The sequence below is a fragment of the Rhamphochromis sp. 'chilingali' genome (genome assembly GCF_963969265.1).
Source record: "Rhamphochromis sp. 'chilingali' genome assembly, chromosome: 1".
Lineage (NCBI taxonomy): Eukaryota > Metazoa > Chordata > Actinopteri > Cichliformes > Cichlidae > Rhamphochromis > Rhamphochromis sp. 'chilingali'.
Genome location: NC_137929.1, coordinates 59,227,866 through 59,246,967, shown reverse-complemented (window position 1 = coordinate 59,246,967; position 19,102 = coordinate 59,227,866). Strand labels below are relative to the sequence as shown.

Below are 19,102 nucleotides of genomic sequence, written 5' to 3'. Positions count from 1 at the left end.
GTCTTTGGGTACTGTCCAAATTGAAACAAGGGCGCAGATTGATACTTTGGGTGGCTGTAGCTCAAGAGGTAGTGCAGGTCACTTACTGATTAGAAGTTGGTGGTTCAACCCCAGTCTACATCCTAAATAACCTTTGGGATATTTAGGATATTAACCCCAAGTTGCTCTCTGATGCATCCATTGGAGTATGAATGTTTGTGAATATTAGACAGAAAGCACTTAATCGTAGAAAAAGTGTTTGTATAAATGGGTTAATGATGCATATTATATATGTATAAATTAAATAAAATTCCCCACTCGCCCCTGCAGACGGTCAATCCTTCAAGCTTGGGTCCTGGGAGCTTGACGGTCCTGTGCAGTATTTTAGCTGTTCCCAGGACTGCGCTCTTCTTGACAGAGATCTCCGATGTTGTTCCTGGGGCTGCTGGAGCCACTCGCCTAGCTTGGGAGTCACTGAATTGAACCTAGTGCTCCGATTATCACTGGGACCACTGTTACCTTCACCCTCCACATCTTCTCAAGCTCTTCTCTAAGGTATTTCTCGAGCTTCTCGTATTCCTTCTTCCTGATGTTTCTGTCATTCGGAACCACTACATCGATCACTATTGCCTTCTTCTTTTTGTCTACAATACAGATGTTCCTGTACACTATGCCAAGCACTTGGTTATGGCGTTCCATTTATTTATTTATTGGCTGTCCCATTTGGGTCTTTAGCCATCAGAATAATTGTCTGAAGGCCAAGAAACATGCCAAACAGATTCACTTTACCAAGTGGATCATCACAGTGTTGCTGTATTGGTCCATTTAAGTTATTTCAGGTGGGACAGACATGACTAGGGGATAGGGAAGGGAGGGAAAGAAAAACAGAAGGGAGGAGAGATATGAGAGAAAACAAAGAAAAAACTCTTGGCTGGTGCCCAGGCAAGGCCAAACACAAGATGATTGCATTGGTACAATCCATTATGTGTGCAGATAGTTAGGAACTTTTTACTCTTTCACTTCCATTTGGTGATAGGGCTTTATAAACTTCATTTCCTTCCTTTTCTTTGACAAATTCATATTATGAATTCTGAACCTTTCTGTAATAACCAGGGATTTATCTACAAATCATTTGGCAAAATCTCAAAAATTTCACAAAACGTCTTGCTGGATAGTTTGTCTGAGCTTCCTAGTACGAAGTATATTGTTTCCTAACATTAGAACGAGGAGGTTGAAGACTTTTTAAAATCTTGCTCTACATCATTAGCTTTGCAGTATAGTGTGGCTCTTTCATTACATTGTCCAGTCTTTACTGGAGTATCTAGTACCTACACGGGTTGGTTCAACCCGGTTTTCAGGGTTTTCCATCAGGTGGTGGTACCTGGTAGCTAGTATTTTTTAGTACGAAAATCAATACCAACATACATACCGCCACTGCATGACAGAAATATAAATAATATTTTACAAAGAAGATGAACTCGACTACAGCAAAATTACAGAATCTAATACAGCAGAAATACAGTAATATACATGTGTAATACAGTTTAACTTGTTGTGAGAAAACCATATCAGAATCAGAATCACATTTATTGGCCAAGTAATATGTGAACACATATGAGGAATTTGGTTCCAGTCAATGGTGTCTCTCAAGCACAAGAATGTAAAAACACACAATATATGAGCAACACAATGAAAACATATAGCTGTTAGACTGAGACATAGAACATCCATGTGAGACAAATCAAGACCCCAAAACAGTTTCAGGTTGTCAAGACAACATTTTCATTCTTCATTGGAAATGTAGACATTCAACATTTATTAAACCAAAAGAAAATATGATGTAAAAACAGAAAACATATATATATATATATATATATATATATATATATATATATATATATATATATATATATATTAATGTTTTCTGTTAGATAGATATATATATATATATCGTTTTGTTACTATTAGTGAAAAACATCTGACAAGCAAATATTTTTAGGTTGAGTGGCTGACGGTGGGTTAATTATGTTTTGTTTTTGTAAAGTTAAAAAAATAGTCCCAATTTAATAGCTGTCACTTAGCTGTTCTTCCCCCTTTTTTAAGAAGGGGGATTTTTTGCAACTAGTTAAAAAAAAACTTGGAAAGAGGAACTAACAGAGACATGTGAAATGAGACACTTCATGGCACTCGTGTTTCACAACCACATCCTGCTGAGCTAACATGACTCTTTGAATTATCATTTGACTTTTGAAATGACTCTTTATGTGATTTGGTGCTACAAAAAGACAAATGAACTATAACTGAATATAGAGTATATCAAACTTTATATCATACTTTTTAGATGGCTAACCATAAGCAGGTATCTTGTGCTTCGGTTTCTGTTACGTGTCATCTCAGAGGCTAAAAATGTCTGTGGACCACAGAGGCTGCAGGAGCTACAATATAAGATCGACTGGTGTCTCTGGTGGAAATGTTTTTACTCTTGCTACATATGAGAAGAGTAGCAATGAGAATTGTGGATGCACAAACTAAGAAATCACAATTGCACCTACACAGGGTATGATTGCAGCTTGATAACCAAGCAAGCTATCATTAACTTAGCATTTCACTCACTCAAAAGGGAATTTGGTCAAACCACTCCATCACTGAATGTTGGAGGTTATAGCTCAATGAAGTCCCATCAAAACATCAGTTATTTGATCTTGAGGCCACCAAATCCAACACCTTCACTCCTTGGTTCAGTGTAACAGACACCAGGAATGAGTCTGAATTTCTACACCAAATATAAAAGAACTCAGAGTGAAACCCACCATGTGTTGTTGGTCCCAGCTAGTTTAAGAGGAGCTCTGTCAGCAGCTACAGAGCTCCAAGGGACAAAGTGCCTGCTGTAATAACAGAATTAAATAACAGAATTATTCAATAATTAAAATATTCAGGTCGTAGGATCTGAAACTGATGGAAGCCAAGCAAAGTGCCTAACACCTAGTTTCCACTGTTAGCTAGTCAACTCGGCTCGACTTGGTTTAAGAGAAATTATGACGTTGTGTTATTTGATGGGTACTCAGTTGTAGCTATAAATGGCCAAAACCAAGCACAGTCGAGTTATGTCGAGTCGAGTTGGTACTAGTGGGATACAGGCTTATGTGCCTGAACTAAAGTGCCTATGAGTACAACTCCTGCAACAATTTGCCCCCACCCCCTCCCAAATCTACCCAACAACAACAACCAAAGCAAAGACCAATCAGGTAATCAAAATAAAAATGAAGCAAACAAACAAACAAACAAACAAACAAAAAGATTGCTGATTTTACCCAACACCAAAAAAGGCAAAATACCAAATTACTTCCCTATAACACGCAGCATGATTTAATATTCTACACCGACAATCAGTGTATGCCTACTACTTGACCCAAAAGTATATAAAATGTAAAAACATGAAACAAAAACAAAACAGAACAACAACCGTAATGCAGATTAGGGATTATTTAATATAAAGTGAAACCAAAATCAACCAAATCATCTGGACTAAAAGTGATCTGTGATTCCAATCAGTGTTCCTAAACTACCACAAAAACAAAGTGTTCAGCAGTCTGTAAGAAGTGGACGGATTCAGAAGCCATATTCAAAACCAGTTACAAATCAGGAACATGGACAGTACGAGTTTTCAACAAAAATAGACAACAGTCCCTCTAGTCCATCCAGCTGAACATTATTGTCCAGACAGATAACATTTTTTACATATTCACACAGCCTAAGTCATTGGTGTGAGGAGGGAACTGACTAAACCAACAATCCCATCAAAACCAATGAGGTGTTCCCAAACATGCAACTTTACCCACATTTTACAGATGAAAAGACAAAACCGACGAGGAAAGCAAGGTCAACAGTCCTGTGGCTGTCATAATATCTCCTTCTATAATCCACAGTGATTTTTCATTTTTCCAAACTCTTACTGTCACATGTTGTGTTGTATAAACACTCGTGTGTATATATATTAGGGGTGCAACGATACACAAAATTCACGGTTCGGTTCTGTTCGATACTTTGGTGTCACGGTTCGATATTTTTTTGATACAAAAAAAATGTTCATGCCTTTTTAATTTGTCATTTATTAAAATTATAAATATATATTTTAACTCAGAAGTACAGTTTTTAAATTTAATGTTGCTGAAACAACAAAGTAATAAAAAAACAAATCTAATCGAGGAATCACTCATCTTTTGGAAAAGAGAGTTTATTACAGAGAAATGTCTCTTTCCAAACTAAAAGCTATACTATACGCTTCTTCTGGGCTATATTCTCAGCAGCATATTAAACATATCAGGTCCCCATAAGGAGAATCATGTGCTATTGGCTGTCTAAATGACTCGGGTAAAGTTTGTAGCATGCGTGTTTGTTGTTTTTGTCTGCTTCCACTTGTCTTTGCACTAGGATGATGTTGGCGTAAATGTGCAGTCATATTCGTTGTGTTCCCACTAGTGCTGTCAGCCTTAATCTCGTTAAAATGACATTAACGCCATAACGTGGCAAATCTCCGTTAATGAGTTACAGCCGATCGCCCCATGCGTGGGGCTGGACGGTGTCAACACATTAACAAGCTAACTGCGCTAACGCACTAGCTCCCACCCATGTAATTGAGCATTGCGTGGCACATCCAACATACTGTTTTACTTTTGTCCATGACGCGCTTACCTTCAGGGTCATACGTCACATGAAAACCAAAATAGTTCCAAATGCCAGATCTGAATGAGGGTGGGGGAGGTTCAATTTGTCATGTTGCAAGGAGAGCTTAACTTCTGTCTGCTAGCTTGCCCTGCGCTCAGTGAATCTGCGTTCGACTACTCCGACTAGGCTGCACTGTCGAGCGCAGATCCACTGAGCTCTCAACACAGACAGCATCGTCAGAAGGAAAGTTGATAAAATAAATTAAAAATTTTGTACTGTTCGATATATATTCGTACCGAACCAAAAGCACTGTATCGAACGGTTCAATATCGATACGAGTATCGTTGCACCCCTAATATATATATATATATATATATATTTTTTTTTTTTTTTTTTTTTTTTTTTTTTTCACATATAATATTTTACAAATAATGTAAACTCTACTACAGCAAAATCACTAATTCTGATACAGCATAACATACAGTAATATAATAAAGTTTCACTTGGTTTGAGAAAACCATATTAAAATACTGAAGATGGACTCAAACTGTAGGTCATAAAGCTGCAATCAGATATTACAAAGATGTTTGAGAGAAATGTGAAATGCGTTTAAATTTTAGATGTTTGAAATCTGCAGCTGAATGTTCCCCATCTTTAACGCTCGTCTGACCTCAGATCATTTTTGTTTTCTTGTTTTCATTAACAAAAAAAATGAGGTTGGTTTGAACACTGACTGTTTTCTTTAAATTTTCTGTAGCTACAAAACAAAAGCAACAACAAGAAGCACAACAGGAAGATACAGACCAACGGCCAGTCCAAAAGAACCACTTACACCTCGTCCTACTGGTAGGACTGCCCGACCTGCAGGTGAGAAACAGGTGTGAGGTGTCAGCTGTCAGGTAGGTGATGAGTGAAGAGCTAAAAAGAATCCAACAACCAGGAAGCAGATTCAACTTTGATCACTGACACTGAACTCTCATAACTCACCTTTAGAATTAATAACTCTCAGGTCAAGAGTTATAGTAGTGGTGGAAGGGCTGAGGTCTTTTTTCTGGGTAACACTACATTCATATTTTCCAGCATCATTAATCATCACATCCTTCAGAATCAAAGACACGTCTCCATCCTTCATCTGTCTGTCCTGCAGATCCACCCGGTTCTTAAAAGATGGATTCTGATCTGCGGGATCAAATCGCCCATCTCGATACAGATACACATTTTTATTTTGTAGGTCAGGTTTGGTCCAAGCTACAGCTCTGAGGGAACCTTTATCTCTTAGAGCTTGACATGGTAGAATGACGTTCTGTCCAGACAAAACTGTAACGATTTCCGGGTCTGGAAGAGGAAACAACACAGAGCAAAGTGAGAGAGTAAGGATCAGAAAAGACACTAAAAAAAAAAGCTTTTTCTTATTGATGTTGAGGACACTGTGGGTCAAAAGAGGAGCCTCAGAAACCTTGACACTTGAGTTAATTTTTTCTTAATGATATGAAGTACATCTGTTTTTTTTCTTGATTGCCAAGACATCAGGGGGCATGTTTGAATTCTAATCATCTGTGGGCACTTTGACCTCAGTTTAACGTCAAAGTCCTGCTGCTTGAATTGTCTAAAACTCTGATGACAGTTGTAGATTAGAGTGGCTGTGGCTCAGGAGGTAGAGCAGGAGTGTGAATAAATATGACATAAAGCACTGCTGATTGAGACATGTATGAAGTGATTTGACTGCTCAGGTAGAAAAGTACTACATGAGCTAGTCTGTTTAGATTGAATAAGGAGCTCGTGGTAAATGGAAGCTGATGGTTTTCTCAGAGATGTTTTAATATCAGCACCACATTTTGAAAAGACTCCACAGACCTTTGTCTTCTTATTGTTTAGGGCTTACATGTTTAATTGACTTCCTGCAGGTTCCACAGAAACATGCCCTGATGATGAGTGGGGGGGTTTAAAGTAAACTTTATTTAATGAACAATTAAAACACATATTCACTTTAAAACAAAAACATTCCGTAACGATGAACTACTACTGTATTATGTGTGTTGATATTGCATTATACCATATTGTACACATGCAAACCACTCTGAAACTCTTTATTCTTCTTTATGTTGCTTATGGTGGCTGTTTGGTTTCCAACAGTTAAATCTCACCTGCAGACACGAACACAAGGATGACAGCAAACAGCAGAGTCGAGCAAAGACACGCACATGTTCCTGCAGCCATGTCCGCGCTGTAGTCCGACGATCTTTGTTTAAAATCCCGCCTGCTGATATTATCCGTGGATAACTGGACCGGGGTCTAAAACTTGACTGCGTTAGTTCAAATTCAAAGCGAGTGTGAAACATGTATCTCTTTCAGCCGCTCATCTTGAATAAACGCTTTCGATTTTCCTGCGCCTGAATTATCACAAAAAAGTACCTCTTATCTGTTTTTTTTTTCATCTAAAACTTCACCCTCGAGCTCCATATGAAGCCTGAGGAAAACAAACAGGAGCAGCCGTTAAACCGTCTGTGGGCAGACAATACCCAGAACACGCCCATTTCTCTGGCAGTTGTTTTCATATAAACGAGAACATGAAGTGAAAATATGTCAAACTGTGCAAAGACAGGAAAGACTTTTGTTAATTTCCCTCTTATCGAACCAAAGCGAAGTTCCTTTCAGATACAGCTTCAAGGTTTAAAGGTGAAAACATACACATACTGATTCTCCTTCAGCTCCTCTCATATCTCTGAACTGTCTTACTGAGAAATACTTACATTACATCAGAGCTGCTCTTACACTTTATTTTAGTTACCACATTAATCATCCCTCAGTTATGTGCTGCTTTTGACAGAATTGGTACGTTTACAGCAAAAGTGTACCACCCTTTGGTCGAATGAACTGCTTATTATGTTGCACATTTTTTACTCTAACTGAGAACTACACCCCATCACACAAGCACTTTCTCTAACATTCACACAGACTCGAATTCAGATCGATGCATCAGAAGCAACTCAGTATTCACCATCTTACCTTCCTTAAATATGCAAACTGCAGGAGCCGGAGATCAAACATGGATCCAGTTGGTTAACAACCTGCTCCCAAAAAGCCACCAAACAGGAGAGCTACACTAGAAAACACAACATACTCCATAATCACATGCCAGATATAAATTGATCCAAAACATAAACAAAACAGCCTAAACACCTACAGGGAGTGCAGAATTATTAGGCAAGTTGAGGAATAATGTTATTATTGAACAACAACCATGTTCTCAATGAACCCAAAAAACTCATTAATATCAAAGCTGAATGTTTTTGGAAGTAGTTTTTGGAACATAACACGGCCTATCTTTGTTTAGAAACTTCAGTCAGCATATAATACAAACACAGACTCAGAGCAGACTCTCAGACAACTTACACAACTCTTACATGAGCTGTGGTTAGAAGGCAGAACTGATGAAAGATAAAAATAAATAAAGAGGAAATGCTCAGAGACTTGGCAAGTATCAGTGCTACTATATTCTGATCTCAGAGGGGACTTTGATGTTTTGTAACGAAAAGTGAAAATAAGGGACTTTCCGAATGACTTGAGCCTGCTCTGTGGTTCACCAGTTTTTTTGTGTGGAATAAATCCAATGAAGGAGAAAGAAAGAGCATTAATGTTTTAGGGTCGCACATTTTTGAGTCAATAACATCAGTGAGAGCTGAAGTAACTGTACTCTTTCAGTGCATCATACAGTGCTTTCATGTGGTCTATCTGTGAGACAAGCGCAGCAGCAAGTGAGTCAAATACTGCCTAACATGCACGTGAATGCGGTGTTGTTGTTAGCAGGGATGATGTGGCGTGTTTACTGAGTGGGCTGACACTAAAACTACCTAACACAAAAACATGAAACTTTTTTTTAACCATGTTTAAAATGTTTATCTAATTCTTGGAGCGATTTAAATTCTACAAATATGCATCACCACTTTTTGTAAAGTCATAATGAAGATGAAACTGTTCGCTTCCTCAATTCGATGGTGGTGAAGGAGTTAAAAAGTCTTGAAAGCACAAACAAAATCAGTCTGACCGATCCTGTACACAGCATGTGTGAACATGTTGGAGCTCTGTTGTTAGCCAAAGAGTGACAGGAAGGTTTGTTTTTCTTTTTGTTTTCTGTTCTATAAGTCAACAGGACAAAGTCCAGTCAGACAGGGTATTTATTTGATATTTGTACCTGCATGGGTTTTTCTCCTACAAAACAATAACATGCTGGATTAGAGAATGAAATGCCTGTTGTCAACAACTCTCAGCCCGCAGCGTTTGTGCTCCCCCCCCCCTCTTAACTTTTTTTTCTTGCTTTTGCTGTGAATAGTTTGTATCACAGAGCAAAACACATTTGCTCGCACCCGATGTGGTGTTAGGGTGATATTTAGTTTGGTCAGTAGGTGGCAGTGGCGGCTCAGATAAATGAGAGACTGGCAAAGTAATGCCTTACAAAAGTAACGCAGGACAGTTATTGTAATGGAAGCCGTCAGTAACAAAGAACTGCTGTTTTGCTGTGTTTCAGGTGAAAGCAGTATACGAGCACTGCATAGGTTTATGAAAAGTTAACACTTATTTAAAGTAATATTTTTTGAGTGAAATTCCTGTTAATGTGACATTAATGTGTCCAAATAAGAGAGTTAGTTAAGCTTATCTGTGGATGAACCTAGCAACATGGGTGTCCTAGAATCCTACATTAGACTTTGCAAAGTGTTGTACCATCAAAAATATGACAGAGAAAAATATTTGCTGGTTTAAGTTAAAATTATCAGAAATGTTTTGGTAAACCAGCTGGTACATGTTGTGTATTGTTTACTGTCTTTTACTCTGTTCTCTAAAGGCTGATTATAAATAATCCTCTGCAAAAGTAACGCAGGCCAGTTATTGTGATGGAAGCCACCAGTAACACAGAACTACTGAGAGCAACAAAGCTCAATGTGCACCTGAATGAACCTTGTCTTCCTTCAGTGTGTAACATGATCTGGTGAGCTACCAGCCAAGAGTATGTTTCCTGCTCTGGACAAAAATCTAGAACATGTTGAATTAACATCTTCCAAAGATGGAACAACTACAGGATGACATCAGAACAGCATTGTGGACCCTTGGGAAACCCGAACTCACAAAGGTGTGCCAGCGTCTTAAGTGCAGCGAACCAACAGTGGTGGGTTTTAAAGGACAGCCCCGACGTGCTCTGATTCGGCTGGCAGAAAGTGCTCTGGACGAGATTGAAGAAGCAGAGGAATCTGAAGTGTTTCTGCTGTTTGTATAGGATCTCCAGTCGTTCATACAGTCATTACAAGAACATCCTGTGACCGAAGCGGAGCTACTTCAAACTTCTAACAGATCTCGAGGACTGCTCTGCTGTAGAGTTTTCAGCTGTCCATGGTGGAGTCTATAATGAGAGCAATCGAGGCGTTAAGGAGAATTTACAGCTCAGCGTAACACGATGGCGGTGGGAGAGGTTTTTTTAGTGTCAATGTAGGCAGTGACAGCAATATGTGGCACAACCACCCTGTGGTGTGGAAAAGAGAAAAGTGCTAACATGTGAAGAGCCAGAGTGTTGAAAACAATGCAAAAAGCCCAGTGCAGCCAGTGTCTGTGCCTTGGCACAACTTTGTATACAGTATTTACTTTCAATGATGTGCAGTTAGCATTTTGTAAGACTGCATGCGAGCCTATCTGCAGTGGATGATAGCACCCCTTCAGTTGCTGTGCGAATGGAACAGCAGTACAGAAATGTGCACTTGGGGTGGCTGTAGCTCAGGAGGTGGAGCAGGTCACTTACTGATTGGAAGATTGATGATTGAACCCCAGTCTGCATGTCAAATATCTGTGGTCATGATATTAACCTCAAGTTGCTCTCTGATGCATGCACTGGAGTATGAATTTATGAATATTAGACAGAAAGCACTTAGGCATAGACAAAACTGCTTGTATAAATGGGTGAATGATGCATATTACATAAAGTGCTTTGAGTGCTGCAAGAGAGCAGAAACACACTTTACAAGAATCAGATTATTTACATTTTACACATCTGTGGACCATAAATTAGACGTTATACTTCTTTGAAATCCACCTGAAGGATGCTGCCTGCAGGGATGCATGTGTAGTAGACTGTGGGTCATTCTTCCTTGTGCAGTCTTTGGGCCATCACTCAATTCAGACTAATTTATATTGTGTAGAATCAGAACACTTGGCTCAAGTGCTTCATATTGTAAAGTAAGGACCTTACAATAATGCAGAGAAAACTCCAACAGTCAGAATCACCATTTGGTGATACTGTCCCACTAAACTTTGAAATAGTCTGGGAACCACAATTAGGCCCACAGTCTGAGAGCACAGTAACACACAAAGAGCTGAAGTGAAACTGAGTGTTAAAATAAATTAAAATTCCCCACTGCTGCCACCATCTGTGTTTTTCATCCTGTTTTTTTTTTTTTAATTAAAATTTTTATTGTGGTTTTTCTTTTCCACTGGTGAATCCACTGTTGCTTTCTTACCTTAATCCGGACCACTAGTCAAACGATCAGCATTTGACAGGTTCATAGGTCATTATCTTCCAGTGACACACGAGCACGACTGTGGGTGAAAGCCCCTCTTCATTCGCTGTCAGGACAGAAACCTGTGCACATGTTACTCTATTTATTAAAACCTTCTCCGTGTAAAGTTGTTTCCTCTGTGAAGCACGTTGCAACATTGGCTTTGGAAAGATAAAAAGACTCAAATGTGTTAAAGTGAAGGTTGTAGTAGTCTAACCTAGTTTGGATGAAGTGGATAAACAGGATGAGAAATATGACTGCAGTTGTTTACCTTGGTATTAATGTTATAGATATTCATACATGCTTATATTATCTGCATGAAAGAACACTAAAGCAACATGGACGTCCACTTAGAGAGAAAATGACAGAGCAGGGAATATTCTGACTATTTGATTTCAGCCTGGGACTCAAATCTTAAACAATCTTAAAGTGTCTCAGTGCAGATTATTAATTGTACATTCTGATTAATCTCACTATAAGAGGATAAGTTCATCTAAAGTATTTTACAATGTTTTAGTTTTTCTTTGTCCTTCAACTCTGATGGAGCAGCTGTGATCAGAGTGAGAGCTGCAGCTGGATTTTTTTTTTTAAAAAAAGCCTTTACATGACTGAAATCCAAGTTTATGGAGGGGTCTGTTTCTCAGAAGCTCCTGAAGGGAAGTTAGATTTCACGAAATACCAGACTGGGACTGATAAGTTTCAGTTTCATTATCCTTTTTATTTTTGTGTTCATTTCAATTCATTTTTTCTCATATAGCAGCAAATCAATACTCATTCCAGCACTGATTCAGAAGCCATTTTCAAAACCAGTTAAAAATCAGGAAAATCAACTTCACAAAGAATGGCAAGTTGGACAGCAGTCCCTCGAATCACTCACTGAAACCCATCCAAGTGAACATTATTGTTCAGGCAGTTAATTTTTTGATTTACTAACACACCACAGCCCAAGTCATTGGTGTGTGAAGGGAACTAACTAAACCAACAATCACACCAAAACCAATGAGGTGTTCCCAAATATGCAACTTTACTTATGTTACACAGATGAAAACACAAAACCGACAAGGAAAGCGCGGCCAGTCCTGTGGCTGTCATATTATCACCTTCTATAATCCACAGTGATTTTTCCACACACTGTGACATGCTTTTGTGTCTGTGTTGTGAGTTGGTTTAGTCAGCATCTGTATTTATGCTGACTGAACATGATGAGTCAAACCCATCCAGATGTCACAAACAGCTGCTGAACCTGAAGCTGAAACCAACACTCACTGATTCCAACACTGCAACATACACGACACTGGATATTTAATTAGAAAAACACAACATAATATGCATATATGTACAATGGGTTTGGGTCAAACTTGTGAATTTTCCACAAAAGAAATATAAACGATATTTTAAAAAGAATATAAACTCGGCTCACTGATTCTAATACAGCAGAACATAGAGTAATGTTCCTGCGTAATACAGTTTAACTTGGTGTGAGCAAAACATATTAAAATACTGAAGGTGGATGAAAACTGTAGGTCATAAAGCTGCAGGCAGACTTGACATGATGTTTGAGAGAAATGCGAAAAACATTAAAGATTTTAGATATTTGAAATGTGCAGCTGAATGTTCAACATCTTTAAAGTCTGTCTGTCCTCAGATCATCTTTGTTTTCATTAAAACTGAGCTTGGTTTGAACACTGACTGTTTTAGTACTGGAGCATAAATGTTTAAACATATTTATGGATTTTCCCTGCTTTTTATAAACAGGAACAATGAAATTGAGACTTTAGTGGATTGTAGTGCAGTACTTCTTGACAGTCAGATAATCATAATTTAGAAATGTAAAACAAAAAAGTATAGCAGGAACAAAATAAACTGTTTTCAAAGTGGTTGGTTTAGAATGTTGATCTTTTTATGACTAACTTAGCCAACTCATTTTACTCTGCTCTGGGGAGCTCGTGCAGATTCTGACTCATTTCTTTTAACCCCTCAAAAGTAAAAAGAAGACAGACAGACCAACTGTCAGTCCAACAGATGGAACCACAAGAAACTGAACATTTAAGATGTAAAATCAAATCAAGAACTTAACATTTGATATGGCCTGCTGGATGTTAAGCATTAAAATGTCTGTCATCTTATCATCTTCCTTTCTCTGGAAAAATGTCAACCTACTACTTCCCAGCAGAAGGGTGGTATGGACCCTGATTGTGTTGTTGTTTATATCTTCTGTGGATGGAAAAAAACAACTGCCAGAAAAAGCAGACCAGAAACTGTCAGACCAACAATCAGTCCAACAGATGTGAACGAAATTAAAATTTTAGATGTTTGAAATCTGCAGCTGAATGTTCCCCATCTTTAATGCTCGTCTGACCTCAGATCATTTTTCTTTTCTTGTTTTCATTAACAAAAAAAAAAACACTGAGGTTGGTTTGAACACTGACTGATTTCTTTAAATTTTCTGTAGCTAAAAAACAAAAGCAACAACGAGAAGCACAACGGGAAGATACAGACCAATGACCAGTCCAGCAGAGCCACTTACACTTCGTCCTACTTGTAGGTATGTCTGACCTGCAGGTGAGAAACAGGTGTGAGGTGTCAGGTAGGTGATGAGTGAAGAACAGAACAGAATCCAACAACCAGGAAGCAGATTCAGCTTTGATCACTGACACTGAACTCTCATAACTCACCTTTAGAATTAATAACTCTCAGGTCAAGAGTTATAGTAGTGGTGGAAGGGCTGAGGTCTTTTTTCTGGATAACACTACATTCGTATTTTCCAGCATCATTAATCGTCACATTCTTCAGAATCAAAGACACGTCTCCATTTTTCATCTCTCTGTCCCGCAGATCCACCCGGTTCTTAAAAGATGGATTCTGATCCTCGAGATCAAATCGCCGATCCACATACAAATGTACTATTTTCTTTTGTAGGTCAGGTTTGGTCCACTTTACCACTCTGATGGAACCCGTATCATTTGGAGCTTGACATGGTAGAATGACGTTCTGTCCAGACTGAACTGTGATGCTTTTGTCCTCTGAAAGAGGAAACAACACAGAGCAAAGTGAGTGAGGATCAGTCAAGACACTCAAAAAACTTTTTCCTACTGATGTTGAGGACACTGTGGGTCAAAAGAGGAGCCTCAGAAACCACCACTGAGAAGTATTTAGTGGACACTACAAAGTGTGCCACATCAGTGGACTCACAAAAATAACAATTAACTTCTAATATGCTGCTTACTGTCTTTGACATTTGAGCAAATTATTTTTATTTTTATGATATGAAGTACATCTGTGTTTTTTTCTTGATTGCCAAGACATCAGAGGGCATGTTTGAAAAGCCAAAAATCTCAGATTTTGATAGCACAAAGAGTTACTTCTCATCATCTGTGGGAACTTTGACCTCAGTTTAACGTCAAAGTCCTGCTGCTTGAATTGTCTAACACTCTGATGACAGTTGTAGATTAGAGTGGCTGTGGCTCAGGAGGTAGAGCAGGAGTGTGAGTGTGAATAAATATGACATAAAGCACTGCTGATTGAGACAAGACATGTATGAAGTGATCTGACTGCTCAGGTAGAAAAGTACTACATAAGAGCTAGTCTGTTTAGATTGAATAAGGAGCTCGTGGTAAATGGAAGCTGATGGTTTTCTCAGAGACGTTTTAATATCAGCACCAGATCATTTTGGAAAGACTCCACAGACCTTTGTCTTCTTATTGTTTAGGGCTTACATGTTTAATTGACTTCCTGCAAGATCCACAGAAACATGCCCTGATGATGGGCGGCTTAAAGCAAACTTTATTTATTAAACAATTATATCACATATTCAGTTTCAAACAAATACACTGTCTAACAAGCACCTAATACCTTTGTATTATATCATATTGTACACACGTAAACCACTCTGAAACTCTTTATTCTTCTTTATGTTACATACAGTTATCTCACCTGCACACACGGACACAAAGACGCCAGCAAGCAGCAGAATCGAACAAAGAAATATGCATGTTCCTGCAGACATGTCTGATGATCTTTGTTTTTAAAAATCCTGCGTGAATCCGTAAGTAACAGGACCGGAGTTCAAATTTGACTGCGTGAGATCAAATTCGAGGCTTGACCAAAGTCACAGTGAAACATGTCACAAACTCTTTCGATTTCGCTGGGTTTAAATTATTAAAAAGAAAATAAGTCTTGATTAATTTCCCAAAAGTTATATCCTCGATCGCCACGGAGAATGCATGAAGCCTTCAAAATCTTAGAAAAAGGAGCTCACAGTGGGCAGAGCCTTAAACCTTGAAGAACAGGCACATCCCTCAGCCAGCTGTTTTCATTTGAATGAGAACATGAAGTGGAAAAATATGCCCCCACCCACACACACACTTACACACACACATGTCCTGATTTGTAAAATGTTATGGGTTCATCATTCCTGTCCTGATGTTGTCTCGAGCTCATGTTTGAACACGAGCTATCTCTGGTAAAATCTTGCACGACTCTTTTACATGAACTGGTTGGAAAGCAGAACTGATGAAAGATAAGAATAAATAAAGAGGAAATGCTCAAGGACTTAAAAAGGATCAGTGCTTGATCCTGATCTCAGAGGGGAAATTTAACTGATTCATAAAGAAAACTGAAAACAAGGGACTTTCGGAATAAACTTGAGTGTGAGTCACTCCACACAGCAGCCAGGTCCGTTCTGTGGAGTTCACCTGTTTTTGTCTGGAAAAGAAATCGAATGAAGGAGAAAGAAGGAGTGTTAAAGTTTTAGATTTCTGAGTCAATAACTGCAGTGTGAGATGCACATCACTGCGAAGTAATTGTACTCTTTCGATACGCCGTACTGTTCTTTTAATGGTTTCTATCTGTGAGAAAGCAAGCGGCACCACTTTTTGTGGAGTCTTCATGAAGATGAAACTCTTGTCTTCCTGAATCTAACGGTGGTGAAGGAGATAAAAAAGCTTGAAAGCATGAACTAAATCAGGCTCTGCACTTCTGTTGCTGCGTAACAGGCCCAGACAGGAACTGCATACAGCATGTGTGAACATGTGAGATCCTCCTGTTTTCAAAACAGTGAAAGGATGTTTTGCTTTTCTGTTGCTTTTTTTCTTTTTCTCTTCTACAAATCAACAGAAATAAAGAGTCAAACGGGGTTTTTAGCTGATGTTTTCATGATTGATGGGTTTTTCTACTACAAAACAATAAACTGTTGGATTAAATAATGATTATAAATTGACTGTAGGTGTGTCTTGTCTGCAGTCAACTTGTATTATAATGTGCCGACAACGCCTTATCATCAAACTTCAAACAGACCTCAAGGATTGCTCTGCCATAGAGTTTTCAGCCGTCCATGTTGGAGTCTAATGAGTGTAATCGAGGTTTTAAGGAGTTTACAGTTCTGTGTGGGTTGCAGTGAGAGGGTTTTTTTAGTGTTGATGGAGAAAGGGGAAGTGCTAACATACAAAGGGCCAGAGAATTGAAAACAAAGTAAAAAGCTCACTGCAGCTATTGTCTGTGTTTTGTCACAACAGTGAAATCCACTCTTACGCTAAAACACAGACAGTGGCTACAGTGGTCACATATCCTGGTACTGTCCCCATTCCAGCATCCCTCAGACATATACAGCATTTACTTCCACAAAGTTAGGAGACAGTATTTTGTAGGACTGTGAGGAAGCAAATATCCAGCGGGAGACCTCCCTTTGCTTGCTGTCCGAATGGAAACAAGCGTGAGGATGTACATTTGGGGTGGCTGTAGCTCAGGAGGTAGAGCAGGTCACTTACTTATTGGAAGGTTGATGGCTGAGCCCCAGTCTGCATGTCAAACATCTTTGGGCAAGATATTAACACCAAGTTGGTCTGAGGCATGCACTGGAGTATGGATTTATGAATATTAGACAGAAAGCACTTGTTATAGAAAAAAAGTGCTTGTATGAATGCGTAAAGTGCTTTGACTGCTGCAGGAGAGCAGAAACACACTTTACTAGAATCAGATTATTTACTATTTTACACATTTGTTGACCATAAATTATACTTTATACTTCTTTGAAATCAACTTGAAGGATGCTGCCTGCATGGACGCATGTGTAGTTGGTGGTACATCAGACCGTGCCACTGTTTTTGTGCAGTCTTTGGGCCGTCACTCAGTTGAGTTCAATTCCGTTTTATTTATGTAGCATCAAATCAAACAGTTGGCTCAAAGTTCTTTATAAAGCAAAGTAAGGACATTACAATATTGCAGAGAAAATTAAAGGGCAGAGGTGAGTGGTACTAGTGGAGAGTCTTGGGCTTACTTGAAAACATTTTAGGCGGGGAAGGGGTTGCCGTGGGAGCATTCCAGGGATGGTTGAGAGTGTGGGGAGGCTGGTCCAGGTTCCAAGGTGTCCAGGGAGGTTGAAGTACGGGCTGGAGGGCTGAGGAGAAGATGAATGTGTGGTCCTCGGGTTCTGGGCAGACGGGAGAACGGGACGGAAACAGAACCAGCACTGCTGGTGAGTACGACGGGTGATGAATCTGGAGAATACAGGAGACGGGGGACACATTAACCCACGATCCAGGCACACAGAGTCTGAGCACAGAGGAGGCCAAGTTTACCACGGGTGGTAGCAGGACGAACTGGCGAGGAGTAGCAGGCAGTGCTGGCTTAAAAACCCTCTAGATGGAGCCCCGGAAATTGGAAGCAGGTGATGAGCTGGCCAACTCCACCCCAGGGGACGGACAACAGGAGCCTGGACCACACCCGACCAGACACTCCCACAGCATATGACAATTTATTAAAACCTTCTTCACATTAAGTTCTTTCCTCTGTGCCGCACTTTGAAATGTTGGCTTTGGAAAGATAAAAAGACTAACATATTTTAAAGGATCAAGTGGATGAGAAATATCACTGTGTATTTTTAACCCTGGTAATAATGTGTTAGATATTCATACATGTTTATATGACCTGTATGAAGGAACACTGTGGGAATGTTTCCTTCAACTCATCGTGTTTTCCATGGATGTCCACTGAGTGAGGAAAAGACGGAGCAGAAAATGTTCTGACTATTTGATTTCAGCCTTGGACTCAAATCTTAAACAATCTTAAATTGTCTCAGTGCAGATTATTCATTGTATATTAGTCTGATTTATCTCTCACTATAAGATGATAAGTTCATCTAAAGTACCTTACAATGTGTTAGTTTTCCTTTGTAGTTCAACTCTGATGGAGCAGCTGTGAGAGCTGCAGCTGGAAAATAAATTCCAAAGTAAACAAAAACAAGTCTTTACACGACTGAAATCCAGGTTTATGGATGAGTCAGTTTCTCAGAAGTCCCTGAGGGGAAGTTAGTTGTGTTCATTTCAGTTAATGTTCATCAATATCAATCAAATATCAGCAAATCAACATCCCGTCAAGGTGTTTTATACTGAACCGTTAGAGAGAAAGTCCCACCTCTCACACTGTGAGCAAACATTTAGTAATGACAATAAAATCCCCCTTTAACAGCAAGAAGCCTCCAACAGCTCAAGGCTGTGTGGTGAGGGATGTTGGCAGATAACAGTCTCTGCACTGTAAACACTGCTGTGACATTGTGTCTCTGTGTGCAGGTATATGGCCAGACTCAAGATGGCTTAGATTATAAATGTGTATGGTGAACAGTTTGCTGCTCTCTGCATTATTAAAATGCTGATGAGCTGATATTTTGTGTGTCTGTGCAGGCTGGGCCTACTGTATACCACAGCCTCAAGGGAGGATTGGCTTGCTGAGGCCGGGGTGGTTGCTGACCTACTAACAGACTGGTGAGTTGAGGACAACTGCTGTTCCCTCCCATTTACAATTTTATTGGTTGTCATATTTTTCCCCACATCTGAGACAGATGTTCAGACCTCGAATCTGTGTGTGTTACACTTACTGTAGGAGTGTGTAAACACATGGGAAGTGAAAAAAATGACTGAAAAATA

General features: G+C 39.2%; 2 long non-coding RNA genes across 3 annotated transcripts; both read right to left on the bottom strand.

Annotated features, from left to right (window-relative positions):
• Window positions 1-1,913: 1,913 nt before the first annotated feature.
• LOC308404446 lies at window positions 1,914-11,264 on the bottom strand. Of its 2 annotated transcripts, XR_013973119.1 has the most exons (4): window positions 11,145-11,264; window positions 9,766-10,036; window positions 5,632-5,979; window positions 1,914-5,505 (listed from the first exon to the last, which is right to left on the bottom strand). It is a non-coding gene; the product is annotated as an uncharacterized lncRNA (long non-coding RNA). The 2 variants fall into 2 exon arrangements; XR_013973120.1 differs by lacking the exons at window positions 9,766-10,036; window positions 11,145-11,264 and adding an exon at window positions 6,789-7,850.
• A 1,808-nt stretch (window positions 11,265-13,072) lies between these two features.
• On the bottom strand, window positions 13,073-15,490 carry LOC308406306. Its single transcript, XR_013973506.1, has 3 exons — window positions 15,117-15,490; window positions 13,859-14,206; window positions 13,073-13,739 (listed from the first exon to the last, which is right to left on the bottom strand). It is a non-coding gene; the product is annotated as an uncharacterized lncRNA (long non-coding RNA).
• Window positions 15,491-19,102: the final 3,612 nt, after the last annotated feature.